The sequence below is a fragment of the Caretta caretta genome, chromosome 15, assembly GCF_965140235.1.
Source record: "Caretta caretta isolate rCarCar2 chromosome 15, rCarCar1.hap1, whole genome shotgun sequence".
NCBI classification, from domain to species: domain Eukaryota; kingdom Metazoa; phylum Chordata; order Testudines; family Cheloniidae; genus Caretta; species Caretta caretta.
In genome coordinates this window covers 10,639,765-10,664,912 of record NC_134220.1, presented here as the reverse complement: position 1 = coordinate 10,664,912, position 25,148 = coordinate 10,639,765, and the positions used below count along the sequence as shown (strand labels likewise).

Here is a 25,148-nt window from a genome sequence, read left to right as displayed (position 1 = left end):
CTAAAATCAACAAAGGGGGTGGCTTTACATCAAGGAGTATTTCAGGCAGGACTTCACGGAGGGTTCCAATAAGAAATGGTGCACCTAAGTTATTGTTCTTATTGGAACAAGGAGGTTCGTCTGGCCTCTGATACATGGCTAGATTTACCTCGCTGCACCTTCTCTGTGAGTGACTGCAGTGTGACCTAGAGGAATGAGTCCCCTAGACGGGGGAGGAGGCAAATGAGTACAAAACAGATCTGGTCTATTTCTTGTTTTGATCCACTCCATCTATCTTTTACATCTTTGGCGGGCAGCAGACGGTGCAGAAGGACTGCATGCTATCCACATCTCATGGCTGCTCAGCAGAAGATGGTACAGTACGACTGCTAGCCATCCTCATCTCTTGCCTGCCCGGCAGAAGATGGTACAGTACGACTGCTAGCCATCCGTATCCCCTGCCTGCTCACCATAAGACAGTTCAATAGGAGTGACTGCAGGACTAAAGAGAATGACCTGGTCAAGTCACTCCAAAGTTAGTCCCTGCGCCCATGTCTGCCCAGGCGCTCCCAGCCAACGTGGCCAGGAGCACCTCGGACATGACGATGACAGCTACCAGTCGTACTGCACCGTCTGCTGCCAGAAGGCAATGGGTTGCTGCTACTGTGTAGCAATGCCGTACCGCGTCTGCCAGCACCCAGGAGACATACGGTGATGGTTACCTGAGCAGGCTCCATGCTTGCCGTGGTATGGCGTCTGCACAGGTAACTCAAGAAAAAAGGCGCGAAACGATTGTCTGTCCTTGCTTTCACGGAGGGAGGGAGGGAACGGGGGCCTGACGATATGTACTCAGAACCACCTGTGACAATGTTTTCATAGAATCATAGAATATCAGGGTTGGAAGGGACCTCAGGAGGTCATCTAGTCCAACCCCCTGCTCAAAGCAGGACCAATCCCCAATTTTTGCCACAGATCCCTAAATGGCCCCCTCAAGGATTGAACTCACAACCCTGGGTTTAGCAGGCCAATGCTCAAACCACTGAGCTATCCCTCCCCCCATCATCCCATTTAGCCCCATCAGGCATTGGGATCTCAACCCAGAATTCCAATGGGCAGCGGAGACTGCGGGAACTGTGGGATAGTTACCCACAGTGCAACGCTCCGGAAGTCGACTCTAGCCTCGGTACTGTGGAAGCACTTCGCCGAGTTAATGCACTTAGAGCATTTTCTGTGGGGACACACACACTCGAATATATAAAACCGATTTCTAAAAAACCGACTTCTATAAATTTGACCTTATTCCGTAGTGTAGACATACCCTATATCCTTCATTGAAGCAGCAACCACACACAAACACACACACACACACAGAAGAAACTCACCCCAAGGGTCATGGTCCTGCTCCTCCTTCATCTGGTTACCTGCCTTGCAAAACTCACATTAGCTGCTCCTGTTCTCTAACTTCTCTCCTCCCTTAGGAGAGGGCTTTTTAAAGCCTTGTTCTCCCTGAATAGCCCCACGCCCTGGTTAGGGGTTGATGGGTGGTAAAGGGCTTGGGGATGAAAGCCTCCTTATGCAGCTCTCCACTTGCATAGCAGGCCCCATCCATGCCCTGACGAGGTGTGAACTGCCTCTCTGTTCTTGGAGAGTTTTTGCATGGGCTTGCTTTAAGCAAGGAGGATACATTTTCAGCCTCATAACTATATACATGGAATTGTAACCATACTGTAACAATTACTATAATATCACTGGTTTCAGAGTAGCAGCTGTGTTAGTCTGTATTCGAAAAAATAAAAGGAGGACTTAGAGACTAACCAATTTATTTGAGCATAAGCTTTCGTGAGCTACAGCTCACTTCATCGGATGCAGTGAGCTGTAGCTCACGAAAGCTTATGCTCAAATAAATTGGTTAGTCTCTGAGGTGCCACAAGTCCTCCTTTTCTTATAACATCACTATAACAACCATGCTCAGTGCATGATGAGCCTTCCGAAGGCACCCAACATGACAAACTTTGCATTGCATACCACACAATCATTTTCTAAAGATGAACATGGTGTGTAGGGTGTTCCCCCGAGGTACAGAGCATCACACCTCCCCTCTTAGTTTACTGATCTGAAAGGTAGTTTGTTGTTATAGTTCTCTTGGCATCCAGCCATTAAGGCTATGAGGCAGCGTGCCTCAGTTTCCCCATTCACACACAGCAAACCAGGGTTTTTTTTTTTATGTTTTCTCTGCTGTGATAAGGTTTAAACCTGTTTTCAGGTATTAATTGAAAAGTAGCATTCTCAAAAAGTTTAACATCTGTGTTGAAATTCTTATCCCCAAAACTTAACATTAATACCAAAATTTTATCACAGATGGGTGTTTACAAGTATCTTTTTGATACCACACCCCTCTGTTCAGTTAGTGTAGTTTGAGGTTAGTTTGTTCATTACCCATGGTGTCCTTTGACTCTCCCATGTAATCAGTCACAGGCTTCTCTTTCCCTCCAGTGTTTCCCTTTGTGTGGGCTCTTAATTTAATCCTATTTCTGGCATTTTGATGTCTCAGGCTCTGGCAAGATAAGGGTCCAGGGGGATCCTGCACACTGGCTGGCCCTTTGGGGAGTGGTCTCCCAACCCCAGGACTGTACATATGTAGGCAATCCAGCTCCCCTTTTGGGGTTACCCTGTGTTTCCCCCTCCCAGCACTGAGTCCTTCCCTGCCCCCTAGAGGGCTGTGATCATAGAATATCAGGGTTGGCAGGGATCTAGTCCAACATCTGGCTCAAAGCAGGACCAATCCCCAATTTTTGCCCCAGATCCCTAAATGGCCCCCCTCGAGGATTGAACTCACAACGCTGAGTTTAGCAGGCCAATGCTCAAACCACTGTGCTCTCTCTCCCCCCTGCGATCCCTGCTCTCTGGGCTAGCTGTGTTTACCCTTTGATCAGCTGAACCTCTTCCCAGCAGCTTTTCCATAACTGCTCCCCGTCTCTCAGCAGCCTGGGGAAACACCTGCCCCCCCCCCCCCCCCCCCCGTCAGCTGGGTCATTTGTGTTCTGGCCAACGATCACCGGGAAATTTCCTGGTCTAAACTCCCCTGCTGTTACTGGAGCTGCATCCTGATGTAAAAAGACAGTTAGTTTCCAAAAACTTATCAGAAATAGCATCTTGAAAACTCGGGACCTGGATTGAGGTACCCTCCGCCACTCCTCTCTCTGTCCCTGAGAAGTCAGCTCCAGGAGGTCAGTTACACAGGTCCTTCTCAAAACCTGGGTCACAGGCTGAGTGCCTGGGTGCAGGGATGCTGAGCCAGCCATCCCCCTAGGGTCCTAAGCATCCTGCCCCAAGTGACTAATGAGGAGACACTCCTGTATCCCCACTATTCTTTCCCCAGTTTCCTCCTCTGGGCCCCCTCCTTCAGCTGCCAGCTAACAATGGGGACAGTTTCCTTAATGACTGAGGACACCTCTCCTGCCCCTGTGCCTGAGGGCATGTGGCCTTCTGCTGGAAAGGAGCTAGTCTCAGCCCCTCCCATACTTAGAAGCACCCTGCTTCCCTCTGTTACAGAAATCCTCACCCACCTCAGTGCTTTCTGAGATTCCCTGCTCTTTCTCTGGGACACATCTCTCTGCTCCCTAGAGCCAAGTTTCTCTCTGGTTCAGCTGCAACCTGGACAGTTGTCTCCCTGGCAGGCATTACACCCCCATCCCTTCCTGATGTGGTGTTGCCTCCAGCTGCAGTGTAGGAGTTGGTCTCAACCACCCTCCCACCTAGAAGCATGTGGCTTCCCCCAGCTGCAGAAGAAGCAAGGGGACTCTCTTCCCCTTCTCTCAGAAGTTCCTGAGACCTTCCCCTTCCCCTTCCCCTTGGGGGGTCCCAGCATAAAATTCCCTCCTGCTGGGACGTTAGTGAAGAGCGCTTTTAAGTAATTGCAATGATTTTAATCTGCTGTAATTCATAAAAATGTAATTATGTAGTTCAAAACTATTTAATTCTTAAAATAGTAAAGATAACAATGAGAGACGTTCAGTAACTAGAATAGGATAGGTTTCAGAGTAACAGCCGTGTTAGTCTGTATTCGCAAAAAGAAAAGCAGTACTTGTGGCACCTTAGAGACTAACCAATTTATTTGAGCATGAGCTTTCGTGAGCTACAGCTCACTTCATCGGATGCATACCGTGGAAACTGCAGCAGACTTTATATACACACAGAGAATATGAAACCATACCTCCTCCCACCCCACTGTCCTGCTGGTAATAGCCTATCTAAAGTGATCATCAGGTTGGGCCATTTCCAGCACAAATCCAGGTTTTCTCACCCTCCACCCCCCCACACACAAATTCACTCTCCTGCTGGTGATAGCCCATCCAAAGTGACAACTCTTTACACAATGTGCATGATAATCAAGTTGGACCATTTCCTGCACAAATCCAGGTTCTCTCACCCCCTCACCCCCCTCCCAAAAACCACACACACAAACTCACTCTCCTGCTGGTAATAGCTCATCCAAACTGACCACTCTCCAAGTTTAAATCCAAGTTAAACCAGAACATCTGGGGGGGTTATAGGAAAAAACAAGGGGAAATAGGCTACCTTGCATAATGACTTAGCCACTCCCAGTCTCTATTTAAGCCTAAATTAATAGTATCCAATTTGCAAATGAATTCCAATTCAGCAGTTTCTCGCTGGAGTCTGGATTTGAAGTTTTTTTGTTGTAAGATAGCGACCTTCATGTCTGTGATTGCGTGACCAGAGAGATTGAAGTGTTCTCCGACTGGTTTATGAATGTTATAATTCTTGACATCTGATTTGTGTCCATTTATTCTTTTACGTAGAGACTGTCCAGTTTGACCAATGTACATGGCAGAGGGGCATTGCTGGCACATGATGGCATATATCACATTGGTGGATGTGCAGGTGAACGAGCCTCTGATAGTGTGGCTGATGTGATTAGGCCCTGTGATGGTGTCCCCTGAATAGATATGTGGGCACAATTGGCAACGGGCTTTGTTGCAAGGATAAGTTCCTGGGTTAGTGGTTCTGTTGTGTGGTATGTGGTTGTTGGTGAGTATTTGCTTCAGGTTGCGGGGCTGTCTGTAGGCAAGGACTGGCCTGTCTCCCAAGATTTGTGAGAGTGTTGGGTCATCCTTTAGGATAGGTTGTAGATCCTTAATAATGCGTTGGAGGGGTTTTAGTTGGGGGCTGAAGGTGACGGCTAGTGGCGTTCTGTTGTTTTCTTTGTTAGGCCTGTCCTGAAGTAGGTAACTTCTGGGAACTCTGCAGCTAAGAGGGTCCCTACGCCTTGTCCCTTATTCGTCTTTCCGCGGAATTGAGTGACCGATCCTGGCTTGGCACCGCTGGAATCGAGAGATGCAAGGAGGGTAAGAAGCACCCACACCTGATCTCCTATCTTTAGTGTACACATATTTTGAAATAGAGCTCTATACTTTGTTTTCTTTCTTTGGGATTGTGGCTTCAGTTTTGTAACTTGTTTGTGTGTGTAACATCTCTACATTTAAATAAGTAGGCACTAGCAATTTTGTAACCACATGATTAGAATCTAGCTTAATAAATTTTGGTAACCATTTGTGCATAAGCCTGACTTGTTTTCTCTGGTTTACTGTAAAGCAGCCAACACAATTAAAGAACCTCAGCCGTTTTGGCTCTAAAGCCTGGCCATTAGGTGAGAGTACTAAGAGCCTAGTGTTGAGTTGTGCCGCCTCCAGGGGGAAACTCTTGGGGCACCTGTCAGTCAATCCTGGCTGCCCGCTGTGAAGGAGCTCTGAGCTCTAGCAGTTAAAGTCACGGGTGTGGAGAGGCTCTTAGTGCTGCCATTGGGGCACCTGTCAGTCAGTATTGACTGCCCGCTGCGAAGGAGCTCTGAGCTCTAGCAGTTAAAGTCACGGGTGGTTAGGACCTTGGGGCATCCGTCAGCCTAGCCCGGGCTGCCCGCCGCGAAGGGACAGTGCGTCCTAGCGGTTAAAGTCACGGATGGTATAAACGGGCATAGCTGGCACCTCACCAAACATCCTTGGGCGTCGGCTAACAGAAAATTGGCGTTGTATAAATGCTGACAATTGCTTCCCCCCCAAAACTGGCAGAGTGCCCCCTTCACCCTCTCTCCCCAAGCACACCTACCCCTCTTCCAAAGCACCCACCAGTCAGTGCCTGTGCTACAGACAACAAACTCATCCCAAGGGTCACGTAGTCGCTCCTCCTTCACCTGGAGAACTCCCTCGCAGAGCTCTCCTGTTCCCTAGCTCCTTTGGTCGCTTAGGAGCAGGCTTTTTAGAGACTCGTTCTCCACGATTAGCCCCAGCCCCGAGTGAAGGATTGGCAGGTCCTACAGGGATGGGGGGATGAAAGCCTCAAGAACACGCTCTCAGCCTTGCATTACAGTCCGCTAGGCTCAGCACAGGCTCCCTCGAACAAACCCAGCACACCACACACACAGACCACAAACTCACCCCATGGGCTGAAAGTTTCCTGTTCCCAAGCATCCCTCATCCCTTAGGAGCAGGCTTTTTAAAGACTCGTTCTCCCTGAGGAGCCCCAAACCCTGCTAAGAGTTGATGGATGCTCAAGGGCTTGGCCATCACAGCCTCCTTAAGAAGCTCTCAACTTTCCTAACAGGCCACTAGGCTCAGCACAAGTTCCCTCAAATGAACAGACCACACTATATCCTTCATTGAAGCAGCAACCACACTACACTACACGCACCACACCACAGAGAAGAAACTCACCCCAAGGGTCATGGACCTGCTCCTCCTTCATCTGGTTACCTGCCTTGCAAAACTCACATTAGCTGCTCCTGTTCTCTAACTTCTCTCCTCCCTTAGGAGAGGGCTTTTTAAAGCCTTGTTCTCCCTGAATAGCCCCACCCCCTGGTTAGGGGTTGATGGTTCCATAAAAGTGCCCTTATGCATGCGAAAGTTTCGCAGCCACTGGGAATCGTCCCAGACCCGCAACACTATGCGGTCCCACCAGTCTGTGCTTGTTTCCTGAACCCAGAATCGGCGTTCCACAGCATGAACCTGCCCCATTAGCACCATGATGCATGCATTGGCAGGGCCCATGCTTTCAGAGAAATCTGTGTCCATGTCCTGATCACTCACTTGACCGCGCTGATGTTGCCTCCTCGCCCGGTATCGCTCTGCCAGGTTCTGGTGCTGCATATACTGCTGGATAATGCGTGTGGTGTTTAATGTGCTCCTAATTGCCAAAGTGAGCTGAGTGGCCTCCATGCTTGCCTTGGTATGGCGTCCGCACAGAAAAAAGGCGCAGAACGATTGTCTGCCGTTGCTCTGACGGAGGGAGGGGGCGACTGACGACATGGCTTACAGGGTTGGCTTCAGGGAGCTAAAATCAACAAAGGGGGTGGCTTTACATCAAGGAGTATTTCAGGCAGGACTTCACGGAGGGTTCCAATAAGAAATGGTGCACCTAAGTTATTGTTCTTATTGGAACAAGGAGGTTCGTCTGGCCTCTGATACATGGCTAGATTTACCTCGCTGCACCTTCTCTGTGAGTGACTGCAGTGTGACCTAGAGGAATGAGTCCCCTAGACGGGGGAGGAGGCAAATGAGTACAAAACAGATCTGGTCTATTTCTTGTTTTGATCCACTCCATCTATCTTTTACATCTTTGGCGGGCAGCAGACGGTGCAGAAGGACTGCATGCTATCCACATCTCATGGCTGCTCAGCAGAAGATGGTACAGTACGACTGCTAGCCATCCTCATCTCTTGCCTGCCCGGCAGAAGATGGTACAGTACGACTGCTAGCCATCCGTATCCCCTGCCTGCTCACCATAAGACAGTTCAATAGGAGTGACTGCAGGACTAAAGAGAATGACCTGGTCAAGTCACTCCAAAGTTAGTCCCTGCGCCCATGTCTGCCCAGGCGCTCCCAGCCAACGTGGCCAGGAGCACCTCGGACATGACGATGACAGCTACCAGTCGTACTGCACCGTCTGCTGCCAGAAGGCAATGGGTTGCTGCTACTGTGTAGCAATGCCGTACCGCGTCTGCCAGCACCCAGGAGACATACGGTGATGGTTACCTGAGCAGGCTCCATGCTTGCCGTGGTATGGCGTCTGCACAGGTAACTCAAGAAAAAAGGCGCGAAACGATTGTCTGTCCTTGCTTTCACGGAGGGAGGGAGGGAACGGGGGCCTGACGATATGTACTCAGAACCACCTGTGACAATGTTTTCATAGAATCATAGAATATCAGGGTTGGAAGGGACCTCAGGAGGTCATCTAGTCCAACCCCCTGCTCAAAGCAGGACCAATCCCCAATTTTTGCCACAGATCCCTAAATGGCCCCCTCAAGGATTGAACTCACAACCCTGGGTTTAGCAGGCCAATGCTCAAACCACTGAGCTATCCCTCCCCCCATCATCCCATTTAGCCCCATCAGGCATTGGGATCTCAACCCAGAATTCCAATGGGCAGCGGAGACTGCGGGAACTGTGGGATAGTTACCCACAGTGCAACGCTCCGGAAGTCGACTCTAGCCTCGGTACTGTGGAAGCACTTCGCCGAGTTAATGCACTTAGAGCATTTTCTGTGGGGACACACACACTCGAATATATAAAACCGATTTCTAAAAAACCGACTTCTATAAATTTGACCTTATTCCGTAGTGTAGACATACCCTATATCCTTCATTGAAGCAGCAACCACACACAAACACACACACACACACAGAAGAAACTCACCCCAAGGGTCATGGTCCTGCTCCTCCTTCATCTGGTTACCTGCCTTGCAAAACTCACATTAGCTGCTCCTGTTCTCTAACTTCTCTCCTCCCTTAGGAGAGGGCTTTTTAAAGCCTTGTTCTCCCTGAATAGCCCCACGCCCTGGTTAGGGGTTGATGGGTGGTAAAGGGCTTGGGGATGAAAGCCTCCTTATGCAGCTCTCCACTTGCATAGCAGGCCCCATCCATGCCCTGACGAGGTGTGAACTGCCTCTCTGTTCTTGGAGAGTTTTTGCATGGGCTTGCTTTAAGCAAGGAGGATACATTTTCAGCCTCATAACTATATACATGAAATTGTAACCATACTGTAACAATTACTATAATATCACTGGTTTCAGAGTAGCAGCTGTGTTAGTCTGTATTCGAAAAAATAAAAGGAGGACTTAGAGACTAACCAATTTATTTGAGCATAAGCTTTCGTGAGCTACAGCTCACTTCATCGGATGCAGTGAGCTGTAGCTCACGAAAGCTTATGCTCAAATAAATTGGTTAGTCTCTGAGGTGCCACAAGTCCTCCTTTTCTTATAACATCACTATAACAACCATGCTCAGTGCATGATGAGCCTTCCGAAGGCACCCAACATGACAAACTTTGCATTGCATACCACACAATCATTTTCTAAAGATGAACATGGTGTGTAGGGTGTTCCCCCGAGGTACAGAGCATCACACCTCCCCTCTTAGTTTACTGATCTGAAAGGTAGTTTGTTGTTATAGTTCTCTTGGCATCCAGCCATTAAGGCTATGAGGCAGCGTGCCTCAGTTTCCCCATTCACACACAGCAAACCAGGGTTTTTTTTTTTATGTTTTCTCTGCTGTGATAAGGTTTAAACCTGTTTTCAGGTATTAATTGAAAAGTAGCATTCTCAAAAAGTTTAACATCTGTGTTGAAATTCTTATCCCCAAAACTTAACATTAATACCAAAATTTTATCACAGATGGGTGTTTACAAGTATCTTTTTGATACCACACCCCTCTGTTCAGTTAGTGTAGTTTGAGGTTAGTTTGTTCATTACCCATGGTGTCCTTTGACTCTCCCATGTAATCAGTCACAGGCTTCTCTTTCCCTCCAGTGTTTCCCTTTGTGTGGGCTCTTAATTTAATCCTATTTCTGGCATTTTGATGTCTCAGGCTCTGGCAAGATAAGGGTCCAGGGGGATCCTGCACACTGGCTGGCCCTTTGGGGAGTGGTCTCCCAACCCCAGGACTGTACATATGTAGGCAATCCAGCTCCCCTTTTGGGGTTACCCTGTGTTTCCCCCTCCCAGCACTGAGTCCTTCCCTGCCCCCTAGAGGGCTGTGATCATAGAATATCAGGGTTGGCAGGGATCTAGTCCAACATCTGGCTCAAAGCAGGACCAATCCCCAATTTTTGCCCCAGATCCCTAAATGGCCCCCCTCGAGGATTGAACTCACAATGCTGAGTTTAGCAGGCCAATGCTCAAACCACTGTGCTCTCTCTCCCCCCTGCGATCCCTGCTCTCTGGGCTAGCTGTGTTTACCCTTTGATCAGCTGAACCTCTTCCCAGCAGCTTTTCCATAACTGCTCCCCGTCTCTCAGCAGCCTGGGGAAACACCTGCCCCCCCCCCCCCCCCCCGTCAGCTGGGTCATTTGTGTTCTGGCCAACGATCACCGGGAAATTTCCTGGTCTAAACTCCCCTGCTGTTACTGGAGCTGCATCCTGATGTAAAAAGACAGTTAGTTTCCAAAAACTTATCAGAAATAGCATCTTGAAAACTCGGGACCTGGATTGAGGTACCCTCCGCCACTCCTCTCTCTGTCCCTGAGAAGTCAGCTCCAGGAGGTCAGTTACACAGGTCCTTCTCAAAACCTGGGTCACAGGCTGAGTGCCTGGGTGCAGGGATGCTGAGCCAGCCATCCCCCTAGGGTCCTAAGCATCCTGCCCCAAGTGACTAATGAGGAGACACTCCTGTATCCCCACTATTCTTTCCCCAGTTTCCTCCTCTGGGCCCCCTCCTTCAGCTGCCAGCTAACAATGGGGACAGTTTCCTTAATGACTGAGGACACCTCTCCTGCCCCTGTGCCTGAGGGCATGTGGCCTTCTGCTGGAAAGGAGCTAGTCTCAGCCCCTCCCATACTTAGAAGCACCCTGCTTCCCTCTGTTACAGAAATCCTCACCCACCTCAGTGCTTTCTGAGATTCCCTGCTCTTTCTCTGGGACACATCTCTCTGCTCCCTAGAGCCAAGTTTCTCTCTGGTTCAGCTGCAACCTGGACAGTTGTCTCCCTGGCAGGCATTACACCCCCATCCCTTCCTGATGTGGTGTTGCCTCCAGCTGCAGTGTAGGAGTTGGTCTCAACCACCCTCCCACCTAGAAGCATGTGGCTTCCCCCAGCTGCAGAAGAAGCAAGGGGACTCTCTTCCCCTTCTCTCAGAAGTTCCTGAGACCTTCCCCTTCCCCTTGGGGGGTCCCAGCATAAAATTCCCTCCTGCTGGGACGTTAGTGAAGAGCGCTTTTAAGTAATTGCAATGATTTTAATCTGCTGTAATTCATAAAAATGTAATTATGTAGTTCAAAACTATTTAATTCTTAAAATAGTAAAGATAACAATGAGAGACGTTCAGTAACTAGAATAGGATAGGTTTCAGAGTAACAGCCGTGTTAGTCTGTATTCGCAAAAAGAAAAGCAGTACTTGTGGCACCTTAGAGACTAACCAATTTATTTGAGCATGAGCTTTCGTGAGCTACAGCTCACTTCATCGGATGCATACCGTGGAAACTGCAGCAGACTTTATATACACACAGAGAATATGAAACCATACCTCCTCCCACCCCACTGTCCTGCTGGTAATAGCCTATCTAAAGTGATCATCAGGTTGGGCCATTTCCAGCACAAATCCAGGTTTTCTCACCCTCCACCCCCCCACACACAAATTCACTCTCCTGCTGGTGATAGCCCATCCAAAGTGACAACTCTTTACACAATGTGCATGATAATCAAGTTGGACCATTTCCTGCACAAATCCAGGTTCTCTCACCCCCTCACCCCCCTCCCAAAAACCACACACACAAACTCACTCTCCTGCTGGTAATAGCTCATCCAAACTGACCACTCTCCAAGTTTAAATCCAAGTTAAACCAGAACATCTGGGGGGGTTATAGGAAAAAACAAGGGGAAATAGGCTACCTTGCATAATGACTTAGCCACTCCCAGTCTCTATTTAAGCCTAAATTAATAGTATCCAATTTGCAAATGAATTCCAATTCAGCAGTTTCTCGCTGGAGTCTGGATTTGAAGTTTTTTTGTTGTAAGATAGCGACCTTCATGTCTGTGATTGCGTGACCAGAGAGATTGAAGTGTTCTCCGACTGGTTTATGAATGTTATAATTCTTGACATCTGATTTGTGTCCATTTATTCTTTTACGTAGAGACTGTCCAGTTTGACCAATGTACATGGCAGAGGGGCATTGCTGGCACATGATGGCATATATCACATTGGTGGATGTGCAGGTGAACGAGCCTCTGATAGTGTGGCTGATGTGATTAGGCCCTGTGATGGTGTCCCCTGAATAGATATGTGGGCACAATTGGCAACGGGCTTTGTTGCAAGGATAAGTTCCTGGGTTAGTGGTTCTGTTGTGTGGTATGTGGTTGTTGGTGAGTATTTGCTTCAGGTTGCGGGGCTGTCTGTAGGCAAGGACTGGCCTGTCTCCCAAGATTTGTGAGAGTGTTGGGTCATCCTTTAGGATAGGTTGTAGATCCTTAATAATGCGTTGGAGGGGTTTTAGTTGGGGGCTGAAGGTGACGGCTAGTGGCGTTCTGTTGTTTTCTTTGTTAGGCCTGTCCTGAAGTAGGTAACTTCTGGGAACTCTGCAGCTAAGAGGGTCCCTACGCCTTGTCCCTTATTCGTCTTTCCGCGGAATTGAGTGACCGATCCTGGCTTGGCACCGCTGGAATCGAGAGATGCAAGGAGGGTAAGAAGCACCCACACCTGATCTCCTATCTTTAGTGTACACATATTTTGAAATAGAGCTCTATACTTTGTTTTCTTTCTTTGGGATTGTGGCTTCAGTTTTGTAACTTGTTTGTGTGTGTAACATCTCTACATTTAAATAAGTAGGCACTAGCAATTTTGTAACCACATGATTAGAATCTAGCTTAATAAATTTTGGTAACCATTTGTGCATAAGCCTGACTTGTTTTCTCTGGTTTACTGTAAAGCAGCCAACACAATTAAAGAACCTCAGCCGTTTTGGCTCTAAAGCCTGGCCATTAGGTGAGAGTACTAAGAGCCTAGTGTTGAGTTGTGCCGCCTCCAGGGGGAAACTCTTGGGGCACCTGTCAGTCAATCCTGGCTGCCCGCTGTGAAGGAGCTCTGAGCTCTAGCAGTTAAAGTCACGGGTGTGGAGAGGCTCTTAGTGCTGCCATTGGGGCACCTGTCAGTCAGTATTGACTGCCCGCTGCGAAGGAGCTCTGAGCTCTAGCAGTTAAAGTCACGGGTGGTTAGGACCTTGGGGCATCCGTCAGCCTAGCCCGGGCTGCCCGCCGCGAAGGGACAGTGCGTCCTAGCGGTTAAAGTCACGGATGGTATAAACGGGCATAGCTGGCACCTCACCAAACATCCTTGGGCGTCGGCTAACAGAAAATTGGCGTTGTATAAATGCTGACAATTGCTTCCCCCCCAAAACTGGCAGAGTGCCCCCTTCACCCTCTCTCCCCAAGCACACCTACCCCTCTTCCAAAGCACCCACCAGTCAGTGCCTGTGCTACAGACAACAAACTCATCCCAAGGGTCACGTAGTCGCTCCTCCTTCACCTGGAGAACTCCCTCGCAGAGCTCTCCTGTTCCCTAGCTCCTTTGGTCGCTTAGGAGCAGGCTTTTTAGAGACTCGTTCTCCACGATTAGCCCCAGCCCCGAGTGAAGGATTGGCAGGTCCTACAGGGATGGGGGGATGAAAGCCTCAAGAACACGCTCTCAGCCTTGCATTACAGTCCGCTAGGCTCAGCACAGGCTCCCTCGAACAAACCCAGCACACCACACACACACACCACAAACTCACCCCATGGGCTGAAAGTTTCCTGTTCCCAAGCATCCCTCATCCCTTAGGAGCAGGCTTTTTAAAGACTCGTTCTCCCTGAGGAGCCCCAAACCCTGCTAAGAGTTGATGGATGCTCAAGGGCTTGGCCATCACAGCCTCCTTAAGAAGCTCTCAACTTTCCTAACAGGCCACTAGGCTCAGCACAAGTTCCCTCAAATGAACAGACCACACTATATCCTTCATTGAAGCAGCAACCACACTACACTACACGCACCACACCACAGAGAAGAAACTCACCCCAAGGGTCATGGACCTGCTCCTCCTTCATCTGGTTACCTGCCTTGCAAAACTCACATTAGCTGCTCCTGTTCTCTAACTTCTCTCCTCCCTTAGGAGAGGGCTTTTTAAAGCCTTGTTCTCCCTGAATAGCCCCACCCCCTGGTTAGGGGTTGATGGTTCCATAAAAGTGCCCTTATGCATGCGAAAGTTTCGCAGCCACTGGGAATCGTCCCAGACCCGCAACACTATGCGGTCCCACCAGTCTGTGCTTGTTTCCTGAACCCAGAATCGGCGTTCCACAGCATGAACCTGCCCCATTAGCACCATGATGCATGCATTGGCAGGGCCCATGCTTTCAGAGAAATCTGTGTCCATGTCCTGATCACTCACTTGACCGCGCTGATGTTGCCTCCTCGCCCGGTATCGCTCTGCCAGGTTCTGGTGCTGCATATACTGCTGGATAATGCGTGTGGTGTTTAATGTGCTCCTAATTGCCAAAGTGAGCTGAGTGGCCTCCATGCTTGCCTTGGTATGGCGTCCGCACAGAAAAAAGGCGCAGAACGATTGTCTGCCGTTGCTCTGACGGAGGGAGGGGGCGACTGACGACATGGCTTACAGGGTTGGCTTCAGGGAGCTAAAATCAACAAAGGGGGTGGCTTTACATCAAGGAGTATTTCAGGCAGGACTTCACGGAGGGTTCCAATAAGAAATGGTGCACCTAAGTTATTGTTCTTATTGGAACAAGGAGGTTCGTCTGGCCTCTGATACATGGCTAGATTTACCTCGCTGCACCTTCTCTGTGAGTGACTGCAGTGTGACCTAGAGGAATGAGTCCCCTAGACGGGGGAGGAGGCAAATGAGTACAAAACAGATCTGGTCTATTTCTTGTTTTGATCCACTCCATCTATCTTTTACATCTTTGGCGGGCAGCAGACGGTGCAGAAGGACTGCATGCTATCCACATCTCATGGCTGCTCAGCAGAAGATGGTACAGTACGACTGCTAGCCATCCTCATCTCTTGCCTGCCCGGCAGAAGATGGTACAGTACGACTGCTAGCCATCCGTATCCCCTGCCTGCTCACCATAAGACAGTTCAATAGGAGTGACTGCAGGACTAAAGAGAATGACCTGGTCAAGTCACTCCAAAGTTAGTCCCTGCGCCCATGTCTGCCCAGGCGCTCCCAGCCAACGTGGCCAGGAGCACCTCGGACATGACGATGACAGCTACCAGTCGTACTGCACCGTCTGCTGCCAGAAGGCAATGGGTTGCTGCTACTGTGTAGCAATGCCGTACCGCGTCTGCCAGCACCCAGGAGACATACGGTGATGGTTACCTGAGCAGGCTCCATGCTTGCCGTGGTATGGCGTCTGCACAGGTAACTCAAGAAAAAAGGCGCGAAACGATTGTCTGTCCTTGCTTTCACGGAGGGAGGGAGGGAACGGGGGCCTGACGATATGTACTCAGAACCACCTGTGACAATGTTTTCATAGAATCATAGAATATCAGGGTTGGAAGGGACCTCAGGAGGTCATCTAGTCCAACCCCCTGCTCAAAGCAGGACCAATCCCCAATTTTTGCCACAGATCCCTAAATGGCCCCCTCAAGGATTGAACTCACAACCCTGGGTTTAGCAGGCCAATGCTCAAACCACTGAGCTATCCCTCCCCCCATCATCCCATTTAGCCCCATCAGGCATTGGGATCTCAACCCAGAATTCCAATGGGCAGCGGAGACTGCGGGAACTGTGGGATAGTTACCCACAGTGCAACGCTCCGGAAGTCGACTCTAGCCTCGGTACTGTGGAAGCACTTCGCCGAGTTAATGCACTTAGAGCATTTTCTGTGGGGACACACACACTCGAATATATAAAACCGATTTCTAAAAAACCGACTTCTATAAATTTGACCTTATTCCGTAGTGTAGACATACCCTATATCCTTCATTGAAGCAGCAACCACACACAAACACACACACACACACAGAAGAAACTCACCCCAAGGGTCATGGTCCTGCTCCTCCTTCATCTGGTTACCTGCCTTGCAAAACTCACATTAGCTGCTCCTGTTCTCTAACTTCTCTCCTCCCTTAGGAGAGGGCTTTTTAAAGCCTTGTTCTCCCTGAATAGCCCCACGCCCTGGTTAGGGGTTGATGGGTGGTAAAGGGCTTGGGGATGAAAGCCTCCTTATGCAGCTCTCCACTTGCATAGCAGGCCCCATCCATGCCCTGACGAGGTGTGAACTGCCTCTCTGTTCTTGGAGAGTTTTTGCATGGGCTTGCTTTAAGCAAGGAGGATACATTTTCAGCCTCATAACTATATACATGAAATTGTAACCATACTGTAACAATTACTATAATATCACTGGTTTCAGAGTAGCAGCTGTGTTAGTCTGTATTCGAAAAAATAAAAGGAGGACTTAGAGACTAACCAATTTATTTGAGCATAAGCTTTCGTGAGCTACAGCTCACTTCATCGGATGCAGTGAGCTGTAGCTCACGAAAGCTTATGCTCAAATAAATTGGTTAGTCTCTGAGGTGCCACAAGTCCTCCTTTTCTTATAACATCACTATAACAACCATGCTCAGTGCATGATGAGCCTTCCGAAGGCACCCAACATGACAAACTTTGCATTGCATACCACACAATCATTTTCTAAAGATGAACATGGTGTGTAGGGTGTTCCCCCGAGGTACAGAGCATCACACCTCCCCTCTTAGTTTACTGATCTGAAAGGTAGTTTGTTGTTATAGTTCTCTTGGCATCCAGCCATTAAGGCTATGAGGCAGCGTGCCTCAGTTTCCCCATTCACACACAGCAAACCAGGGTTTTTTTTTTTATGTTTTCTCTGCTGTGATAAGGTTTAAACCTGTTTTCAGGTATTAATTGAAAAGTAGCATTCTCAAAAAGTTTAACATCTGTGTTGAAATTCTTATCCCCAAAACTTAACATTAATACCAAAATTTTATCACAGATGGGTGTTTACAAGTATCTTTTTGATACCACACCCCTCTGTTCAGTTAGTGTAGTTTGAGGTTAGTTTGTTCATTACCCATGGTGTCCTTTGACTCTCCCATGTAATCAGTCACAGGCTTCTCTTTCCCTCCAGTGTTTCCCTTTGTGTGGGCTCTTAATTTAATCCTATTTCTGGCATTTTGATGTCTCAGGCTCTGGCAAGATAAGGGTCCAGGGGGATCCTGCACACTGGCTGGCCCTTTGGGGAGTGGTCTCCCAACCCCAGGACTGTACATATGTAGGCAATCCAGCTCCCCTTTTGGGGTTACCCTGTGTTTCCCCCTCCCAGCACTGAGTCCTTCCCTGCCCCCTAGAGGGCTGTGATCATAGAATATCAGGGTTGGCAGGGATCTAGTCCAACATCTGGCTCAAAGCAGGACCAATCCCCAATTTTTGCCCCAGATCCCTAAATGGCCCCCCTCGAGGATTGAACTCACAATGCTGAGTTTAGCAGGCCAATGCTCAAACCACTGTGCTCTCTCTCCCCCCTGCGATCCCTGCTCTCTGGGCTAGCTGTGTTTACCCTTTGATCAGCTGAACCTCTTCCCAGCAGCTTTTCCATAACTGCTCCCCGTCTCTCAGCAGCCTGGGGAAACACCTGCCCCCCCCCCCCCCCCCCCCCCGTCAGCTGGGTCATTTGTGTTCTGGCCAACGATCACCGGGAAATTTCCTGGTCTAAACTCCCCTGCTGTTACTGGAGCTGCATCCTGATGTAAAAAGACAGTTAGTTTCCAAAAACTTATCAGAAATAGCATCTTGAAAACTCGGGACCTGGATTGAGGTACCCTCCGCCACTCCTCTCTCTGTCCCTGAGAAGTCAGCTCCAGGAGGTCAGTTACACAGGTCCTTCTCAAAACCTGGGTCACAGGCTGAGTGCCTGGGTGCAGGGATGCTGAGCCAGCCATCCCCCTAGGGTCCTAAGCATCCTGCCCCAAGTGACTAATGAGGAGACACTCCTGTATCCCCACTATTCTTTCCCCAGTTTCCTCCTCTGGGCCCCCTCCTTCAGCTGCCAGCTAACAATGGGGACAGTTTCCTTAATGACTGAGGACACCTCTCCTGCCCCTGTGCCTGAGGGCATGTGGCCTTCTGCTGGAAAGGAGCTAGTCTCAGCCCCTCCCATACTTAGAAGCACCCTGCTTCCCTCTGTTACAGAAATCCTCACCCACCTCAGTGCTTTCTGAGATTCCCTGCTCTTTCTCTGGGACACATCTCTCTGCTCCCTAGAGCCAAGTTTCTCTCTGGTTCAGCTGCAACCTGGACAGTTGTCTCCCTGGCAGGCATTACACCCCCATCCCTTCCTGATGTGGTGTTGCCTCCAGCTGCAGTGTAGGAGTTGGTCTCAACCACCCTCCCACCTAGAAGCATGTGGCTTCCCCCAGCTGCAGAAGAAGCAAGGGGACTCTCTTCCCCTTCTCTCAGAAGTTCCTGAGACCTTCCCCTTCCCCTTGGGGGGTCCCAGCATAAAATTCCCTCCTGCTGGGACGTTAGTGAAGAGCGCTTTTAAGTAATTGCAATGATTTTAATCTGCTGTAATTCATAAAAATGTAATTATGTAGTTCAAAACTATTTAATTCTTAAAATAGTAAAGATAACAATGAGAGACGTTCAGTAACTAGAATAGGATAGGTTTCAGAGTAACAGCCGTGTTAGTCTGTATTCGCAAAAAGAAAAGCAGTACTTGTGGCACCTTAGAGACTAACCAATTTATTTGAGCATGAGCTTTCGTGAGCTACAGCTCACTTCATCGGATGCATACCGTGGAAACTGCAGCAGACTTTATATACACACAGAGAATATGAAACCATACCTCCTCCCACCCCACTGTCCTGCTGGTAATAGCCTATCTAAAGTGATCATCAGGTTGGGCCATTTCCAGCACAAATCCAGGTTTTCTCACCCTCCACCCCCCCACACACAAATTCACTCTCCTGCTGGTGATAGCCCATCCAAAGTGACAACTCTTTACACAATGTGCATGATAATCAAGTTGGACCATTTCCTGCACAAATCCAGGTTCTCTCACCCCCCTCCCAAAAACCACACACACAAACTCACTCTCCTGCTGGTAATAGCTCATCCAAACTGACCACTCTCCAAGTTTAAATCCAAGTTAAACCAGAACATCTGGGGGGGTTATAGGAAAAAACAAGGGGAAATAGGCTACCTTGCATAATGACTTAGCCACTCCCAGTCTCTATTTAAGCCTAAATTAATAGTATCCAATTTGCAAATGAATTCCAATTCAGCAGTTTCTCGCTGGAGTCTGGATTTGAAGTTTTTTTGTTGTAAGATAGCGACCTTCATGTCTGTGATTGCGTGACCAGAGAGATTGAAGTGTTCTCCGACTGGTTTATGAATGTTATAATTCTTGACATCTGATTTGTGTCCATTTATTCTTTTACGTAGAGACTGTCCAGTTTGACCAATGTACATGGCAGAGGGGCATTGCTGGCACATGATGGCATATATCACATTGGTGGATGTGCAGGTGAACGAGCCTCTGATAGTGTGGCTGATGTGATTAGGCCCTGTGATGGTGTCCCCTGAATAGATATGTGGGCACAATTGGCAACGGGCTTTGTTGCAAGGATAAGTTCCTGGGTTAGTGGTTCTGTTGTGTGGTATGTGGTTGTTGGTGAGTATTTGCTTCAGGTTGCGGGGCTGTCTGTAGGCAAGGACTGGCCTGTCTCCCAAGATTTGTGAGAGTGTTGGGTCATCCTTTAGGATAGGTTGTAGATCCTTAATAATGCGTTGGAGGGGTTTTAGTTGGGGGCTGAAGGTGACGGCTAGTGGCGTTCTGTTGTTTTCTTTGTTAGGCCTGTCCTGAAGTAGGTAACTTCTGGGAACTCTGCAGCTAAGAGGGTCCCTACGCCTTGTCCCTTATTCGTCTTTCCGCGGAATTGAGTGACCGATCCTGGCTTGGCACCGCTGGAATCGAGAGATGCAAGGAGGGTAAGAAGCACCCACACCTGATCTCCTATCTTTAGTGTACACATATTTTGAAATAGAGCTCTATACTTTGTTTTCTTTCTTTGGGATTGTGGCTTCAGTTTTGTAACTTGTTTGTGTGTGTAACATCTCTACATTTAAATAAGTAGGCACTAGCAATTTTGTAACCACATGATTAGAATCTAGCTTAATAAATTTTGGTAACCATTTGTGCATAAGCCTGACTTGTTTTCTCTGGTTTACTGTAAAGCAGCCAACACAATTAAAGAACCTCAGCCGTTTTGGCTCTAAAGCCTGGCCATTAGGTGAGAGTACTAAGAGCCTAGTGTTGAGTTGTGCCGCCTCCAGGGGGAAACTCTTGGGGCACCTGTCAGTCAATCCTGGCTGCCCGCTGTGAAGGAGCTCTGAGCTCTAGCAGTTAAAGTCACGGGTGTGGAGAGGCTCTTAGTGCTGCCATTGGGGCACCTGTCAGTCAGTACTGACTGCCCGCTGCGAAGGAGCTCTGAGCTCTAGCAGTTAAAGTCACGGGTGGTTAGGACCTTGGGGCATCCGTCAGCCTAGCCCGGGCTGCCCGCCGCGAAGGGACAGTGCGTCCTAGCGGTTAAAGTCACGGATGGTATAAACGGGCATAGCTGGCACCTCACCAAACATCCTTGGGCGTCGGCTAACAGAAAATTGGCGTTGTATAAATGCTGACAATTGCTTCCCCCCCAAAACTGGCAGAGTGCCCCCTTCACCCTCTCTCCCCAAGCACACCTACCCCTCTTCCAAAGCACCCACCAGTCAGTGCCTGTGCTACAGACAACAAACTCATCCCAAGGGTCACGTAGTCGCTCCTCCTTCACCTGGAGAACTCCCTCGCAGAGCTCTCCTGTTCCCTAGCTCCTTTGGTCGCTTAGGAGCAGGCTTTTTAGAGACTCGTTCTCCACGATTAGCCCCAGCCCCGAGTGAAGGATTGGCAGGTCCTACAGGGATGGGGGGATGAAAGCCTCAAGAACACGCTCTCAGCCTTGCATTACAGTCCGCTAGGCTCAGCACAGGCTCCCTCGAACAAACCCAGCACACCACACACACAGACCACAAACTCACCCCATGGGCTGAAAGTTTCCTGTTCCCAAGCATCCCTCATCCCTTAGGAGCAGGCTTTTTAAAGACTCGTTCTCCCTGAGGAGCCCCAAACCCTGCTAAGAGTTGATGGATGCTCAAGGGCTTGGCCATCACAGCCTCCTTAAGAAGCTCTCAACTTTCCTAACAGGCCACTAGGCTCAGCACAAGTTCCCTCAAATGAACAGACCACACTATATCCTTCATTGAAGCAGCAACCACACTACACTACACGCACCACACCACAGAGAAGAAACTCACCCCAAGGGTCATGGACCTGCTCCTCCTTCATCTGGTTACCTGCCTTGCAAAACTCACATTAGCTGCTCCTGTTCTCTAACTTCTCTCCTCCCTTAGGAGAGGGCTTTTTAAAGCCTTGTTCTCCCTGAATAGCCCCACCCCCTGGTTAGGGGTTGATGGTTCCATAAAAGTGCCCTTATGCATGCGAAAGTTTCGCAGCCACTGGGAATCGTCCCAGACCCGCAACACTATGCGGTCCCACCAGTCTGTGCTTGTTTCCTGAACCCAGAATCGGCGTTCCACAGCATGAACCTGCCCCATTAGCACCATGATGCATGCATTGGCAGGGCCCATGCTTTCAGAGAAATCTGTGTCCATGTCCTGATCACTCACTTGACCGCGCTGATGTTGCCTCCTCGCCCGGTATCGCTCTGCCAGGTTCTGGTGCTGCATATACTGCTGGATAATGCGTGTGGTGTTTAATGTGCTCCTAATTGCCAAAGTGAGCTGAGTGGCCTCCATGCTTGCCTTGGTATGGCGTCCGCACAGAAAAAAGGCGCAGAACGATTGTCTGCCGTTGCTCTGACGGAGGGAGGGGGCGACTGACGACATGGCTTACAGGGTTGGCTTCAGGGAGCTAAAATCAACAAAGGGGGTGGCTTTACATCAAGGAGTATTTCAGGCAGGACTTCACGGAGGGTTCCAATAAGAAATGGTGCACCTAAGTTATTGTTCTTATTGGAACAAGGAGGTTCGTCTGGCCTCTGATACATGGCTAGATTTACCTCGCTGCACCTTCTCTGTGAGTGACTGCAGTGTGACCTAGAGGAATGAGTCCCCTAGACGGGGGAGGAGGCAAATGAGTACAAAACAGATCTGGTCTATTTCTTGTTTTGATCCACTCCATCTATCTTTTACATCTTTGGCGGGCAGCAGACGGTGCAGAAGGACTGCATGCTATCCACATCTCATGGCTGCTCAGCAGAAGATGGTACAGTACGACTGCTAGCCATCCTCATCTCTTGCCTGCCCGGCAGAAGATGGTACAGTACGACTGCTAGCCATCCGTATCCCCTGCCTGCTCACCATAAGACAGTTCAATAGGAGTGACTGCAGGACTAAAGAGAATGACCTGGTCAAGTCACTCCAAAGTTAGTCCCTGCGCCCATGTCTGCCCAGGCGCTCCCAGCCAACGTGGCCAGGAGCACCTCGGACATGACGATGACAGCTACCAGTCGTACTGCACCGTCTGCTGCCAGAAGGCAATGGGTTGCTGCTACTGTGTAGCAATGCCGTACCGCGTCTGCCAGCACCCAGGAGACATACGGTGATGGTTACCTGAGCAGGCTCCATGCTTGCCGTGGTATGGCGTCTGCACAGGTAACTCAAGAAAAAAGGCGCGAAACGATTGTCTGTCCTTGCTTTCACGGAGGGAGGGAGGGAACGGGGGCCTGACGATATGTACTCAGAACCACCTGTGACAATGTTTTCATAGAATCATAGAATATCAGGGTTGGAAGGGACCTCAGGAGGTCATCTAGTCCAACCCCCTGCTCAAAGCAGGACCAATCCCCAATTTTTGCCACAGATCCCTAAATGGCCCCCTCAAGGATTGAACTCACAACCCTGGGTTTAGCAGGCCAATGCTCAAACCACTGAGCTATCCCTCCCCCCATCATCCCATTTAGCCCCATCAGGCATTGGGATCTCAACCCAGAATTCCAATGGGCAGCGGAGACTGCGGGAACTGTGGGATAGTTACCCACAGTGCAACGCTCCGGAAGTCGACTCTAGCCTCGGTACTGTGGAAGCACTTCGCCGAGTTAATGCACTTAGAGCATTTTCTGTGGGGACACACACACTCGAATATATAAAACCGATTTCTAAAAAACCGACTTCTATAAATTTGACCTTATTCCGTAGTGTAGACATACCCTATATCCTTCATTGAAGCAGCAACCACACACAAACACACACACACACACAGAAGAAACTCACCCCAAGGGTCATGGTCCTGCTCCTCCTTCATCTGGTTACCTGCCTTGCAAAACTCACATTAGCTGCTCCTGTTCTCTAACTTCTCTCCTCCCTTAGGAGAGGGCTTTTTAAAGCCTTGTTCTCCCTGAATAGCCCCACGCCCTGGTTAGGGGTTGATGGGTGGTAAAGGGCTTGGGGATGAAAGCCTCCTTATGCAGCTCTCCACTTGCATAGCAGGCCCCATCCATGCCCTGACGAGGTGTGAACTGCCTCTCTGTTCTTGGAGAGTTTTTGCATGGGCTTGCTTTAAGCAAGGAGGATACATTTTCAGCCTCATAACTATATACATGAAATTGTAACCATACTGTAACAATTACTATAATATCACTGGTTTCAGAGTAGCAGCTGTGTTAGTCTGTATTCGAAAAAATAAAAGGAGGACTTAGAGACTAACCAATTTATTTGAGCATAAGCTTTCGTGAGCTACAGCTCACTTCATCGGATGCAGTGAGCTGTAGCTCACGAAAGCTTATGCTCAAATAAATTGGTTAGTCTCTGAGGTGCCACAAGTCCTCCTTTTCTTATAACATCACTATAACAACCATGCTCAGTGCATGATGAGCCTTCCGAAGGCACCCAACATGACAAACTTTGCATTGCATACCACACAATCATTTTCTAAAGATGAACATGGTGTGTAGGGTGTTCCCCCGAGGTACAGAGCATCACACCTCCCCTCTTAGTTTACTGATCTGAAAGGTAGTTTGTTGTTATAGTTCTCTTGGCATCCAGCCATTAAGGCTATGAGGCAGCGTGCCTCAGTTTCCCCATTCACACACAGCAAACCAGGGTTTTTTTTTTTATGTTTTCTCTGCTGTGATAAGGTTTAAACCTGTTTTCAGGTATTAATTGAAAAGTAGCATTCTCAAAAAGTTTAACATCTGTGTTGAAATTCTTATCCCCAAAACTTAACATTAATACCAAAATTTTATCACAGATGGGTGTTTACAAGTATCTTTTTGATACCACACCCCTCTGTTCAGTTAGTGTAGTTTGAGGTTAGTTTGTTCATTACCCATGGTGTCCTTTGACTCTCCCATGTAATCAGTCACAGGCTTCTCTTTCCCTCCAGTGTTTCCCTTTGTGTGGGCTCTTAATTTAATCCTATTTCTGGCATTTTGATGTCTCAGGCTCTGGCAAGATAAGGGTCCAGGGGGATCCTGCACACTGGCTGGCCCTTTGGGGAGTGGTCTCCCAACCCCAGGACTGTACATATGTAGGCAATCCAGCTCCCCTTTTGGGGTTACCCTGTGTTTCCCCCTCCCAGCACTGAGTCCTTCCCTGCCCCCTAGAGGGCTGTGATCATAGAATATCAGGGTTGGCAGGGATCTAGTCCAACATCTGGCTCAAAGCAGGACCAATCCCCAATTTTTGCCCCAGATCCCTAAATGGCCCCCCTCGAGGATTGAACTCACAATGCTGAGTTTAGCAGGCCAATGCTCAAACCACTGTGCTCTCTCTCCCCCCTGCGATCCCTGCTCTCTGGGCTAGCTGTGTTTACCCTTTGATCAGCTGAACCTCTTCCCAGCAGCTTTTCCATAACTGCTCCCCGTCTCTCAGCAGCCTGGGGAAACACCTGCCCCCCCCCCCCCCCCCCCGTCAGCTGGGTCATTTGTGTTCTGGCCAACGATCACCGGGAAATTTCCTGGTCTAAACTCCCCTGCTGTTACTGGAGCTGCATCCTGATGTAAAAAGACAGTTAGTTTCCAAAAACTTATCAGAAATAGCATCTTGAAAACTCGGGACCTGGATTGAGGTACCCTCCGCCACTCCTCTCTCTGTCCCTGAGAAGTCAGCTC

General features: G+C 49.1%; 1 non-coding gene across 1 annotated transcript in view; it reads left to right on the top strand.

Annotated features, from left to right (window-relative positions):
- Positions 1-25,148, top strand: part of LOC125623235 (uncharacterized) — a 95,594-nt gene that overhangs the window by 46,223 nt on the left and 24,223 nt on the right. The window contains exons 10-12 of the transcript XR_012665178.1: positions 5,210-5,345; positions 12,525-12,660; positions 19,836-19,971. This is a non-coding gene — a transcript (uncharacterized LOC125623235). The remainder of the gene's footprint in view (positions 1-5,209; positions 5,346-12,524; positions 12,661-19,835; positions 19,972-25,148) is intronic.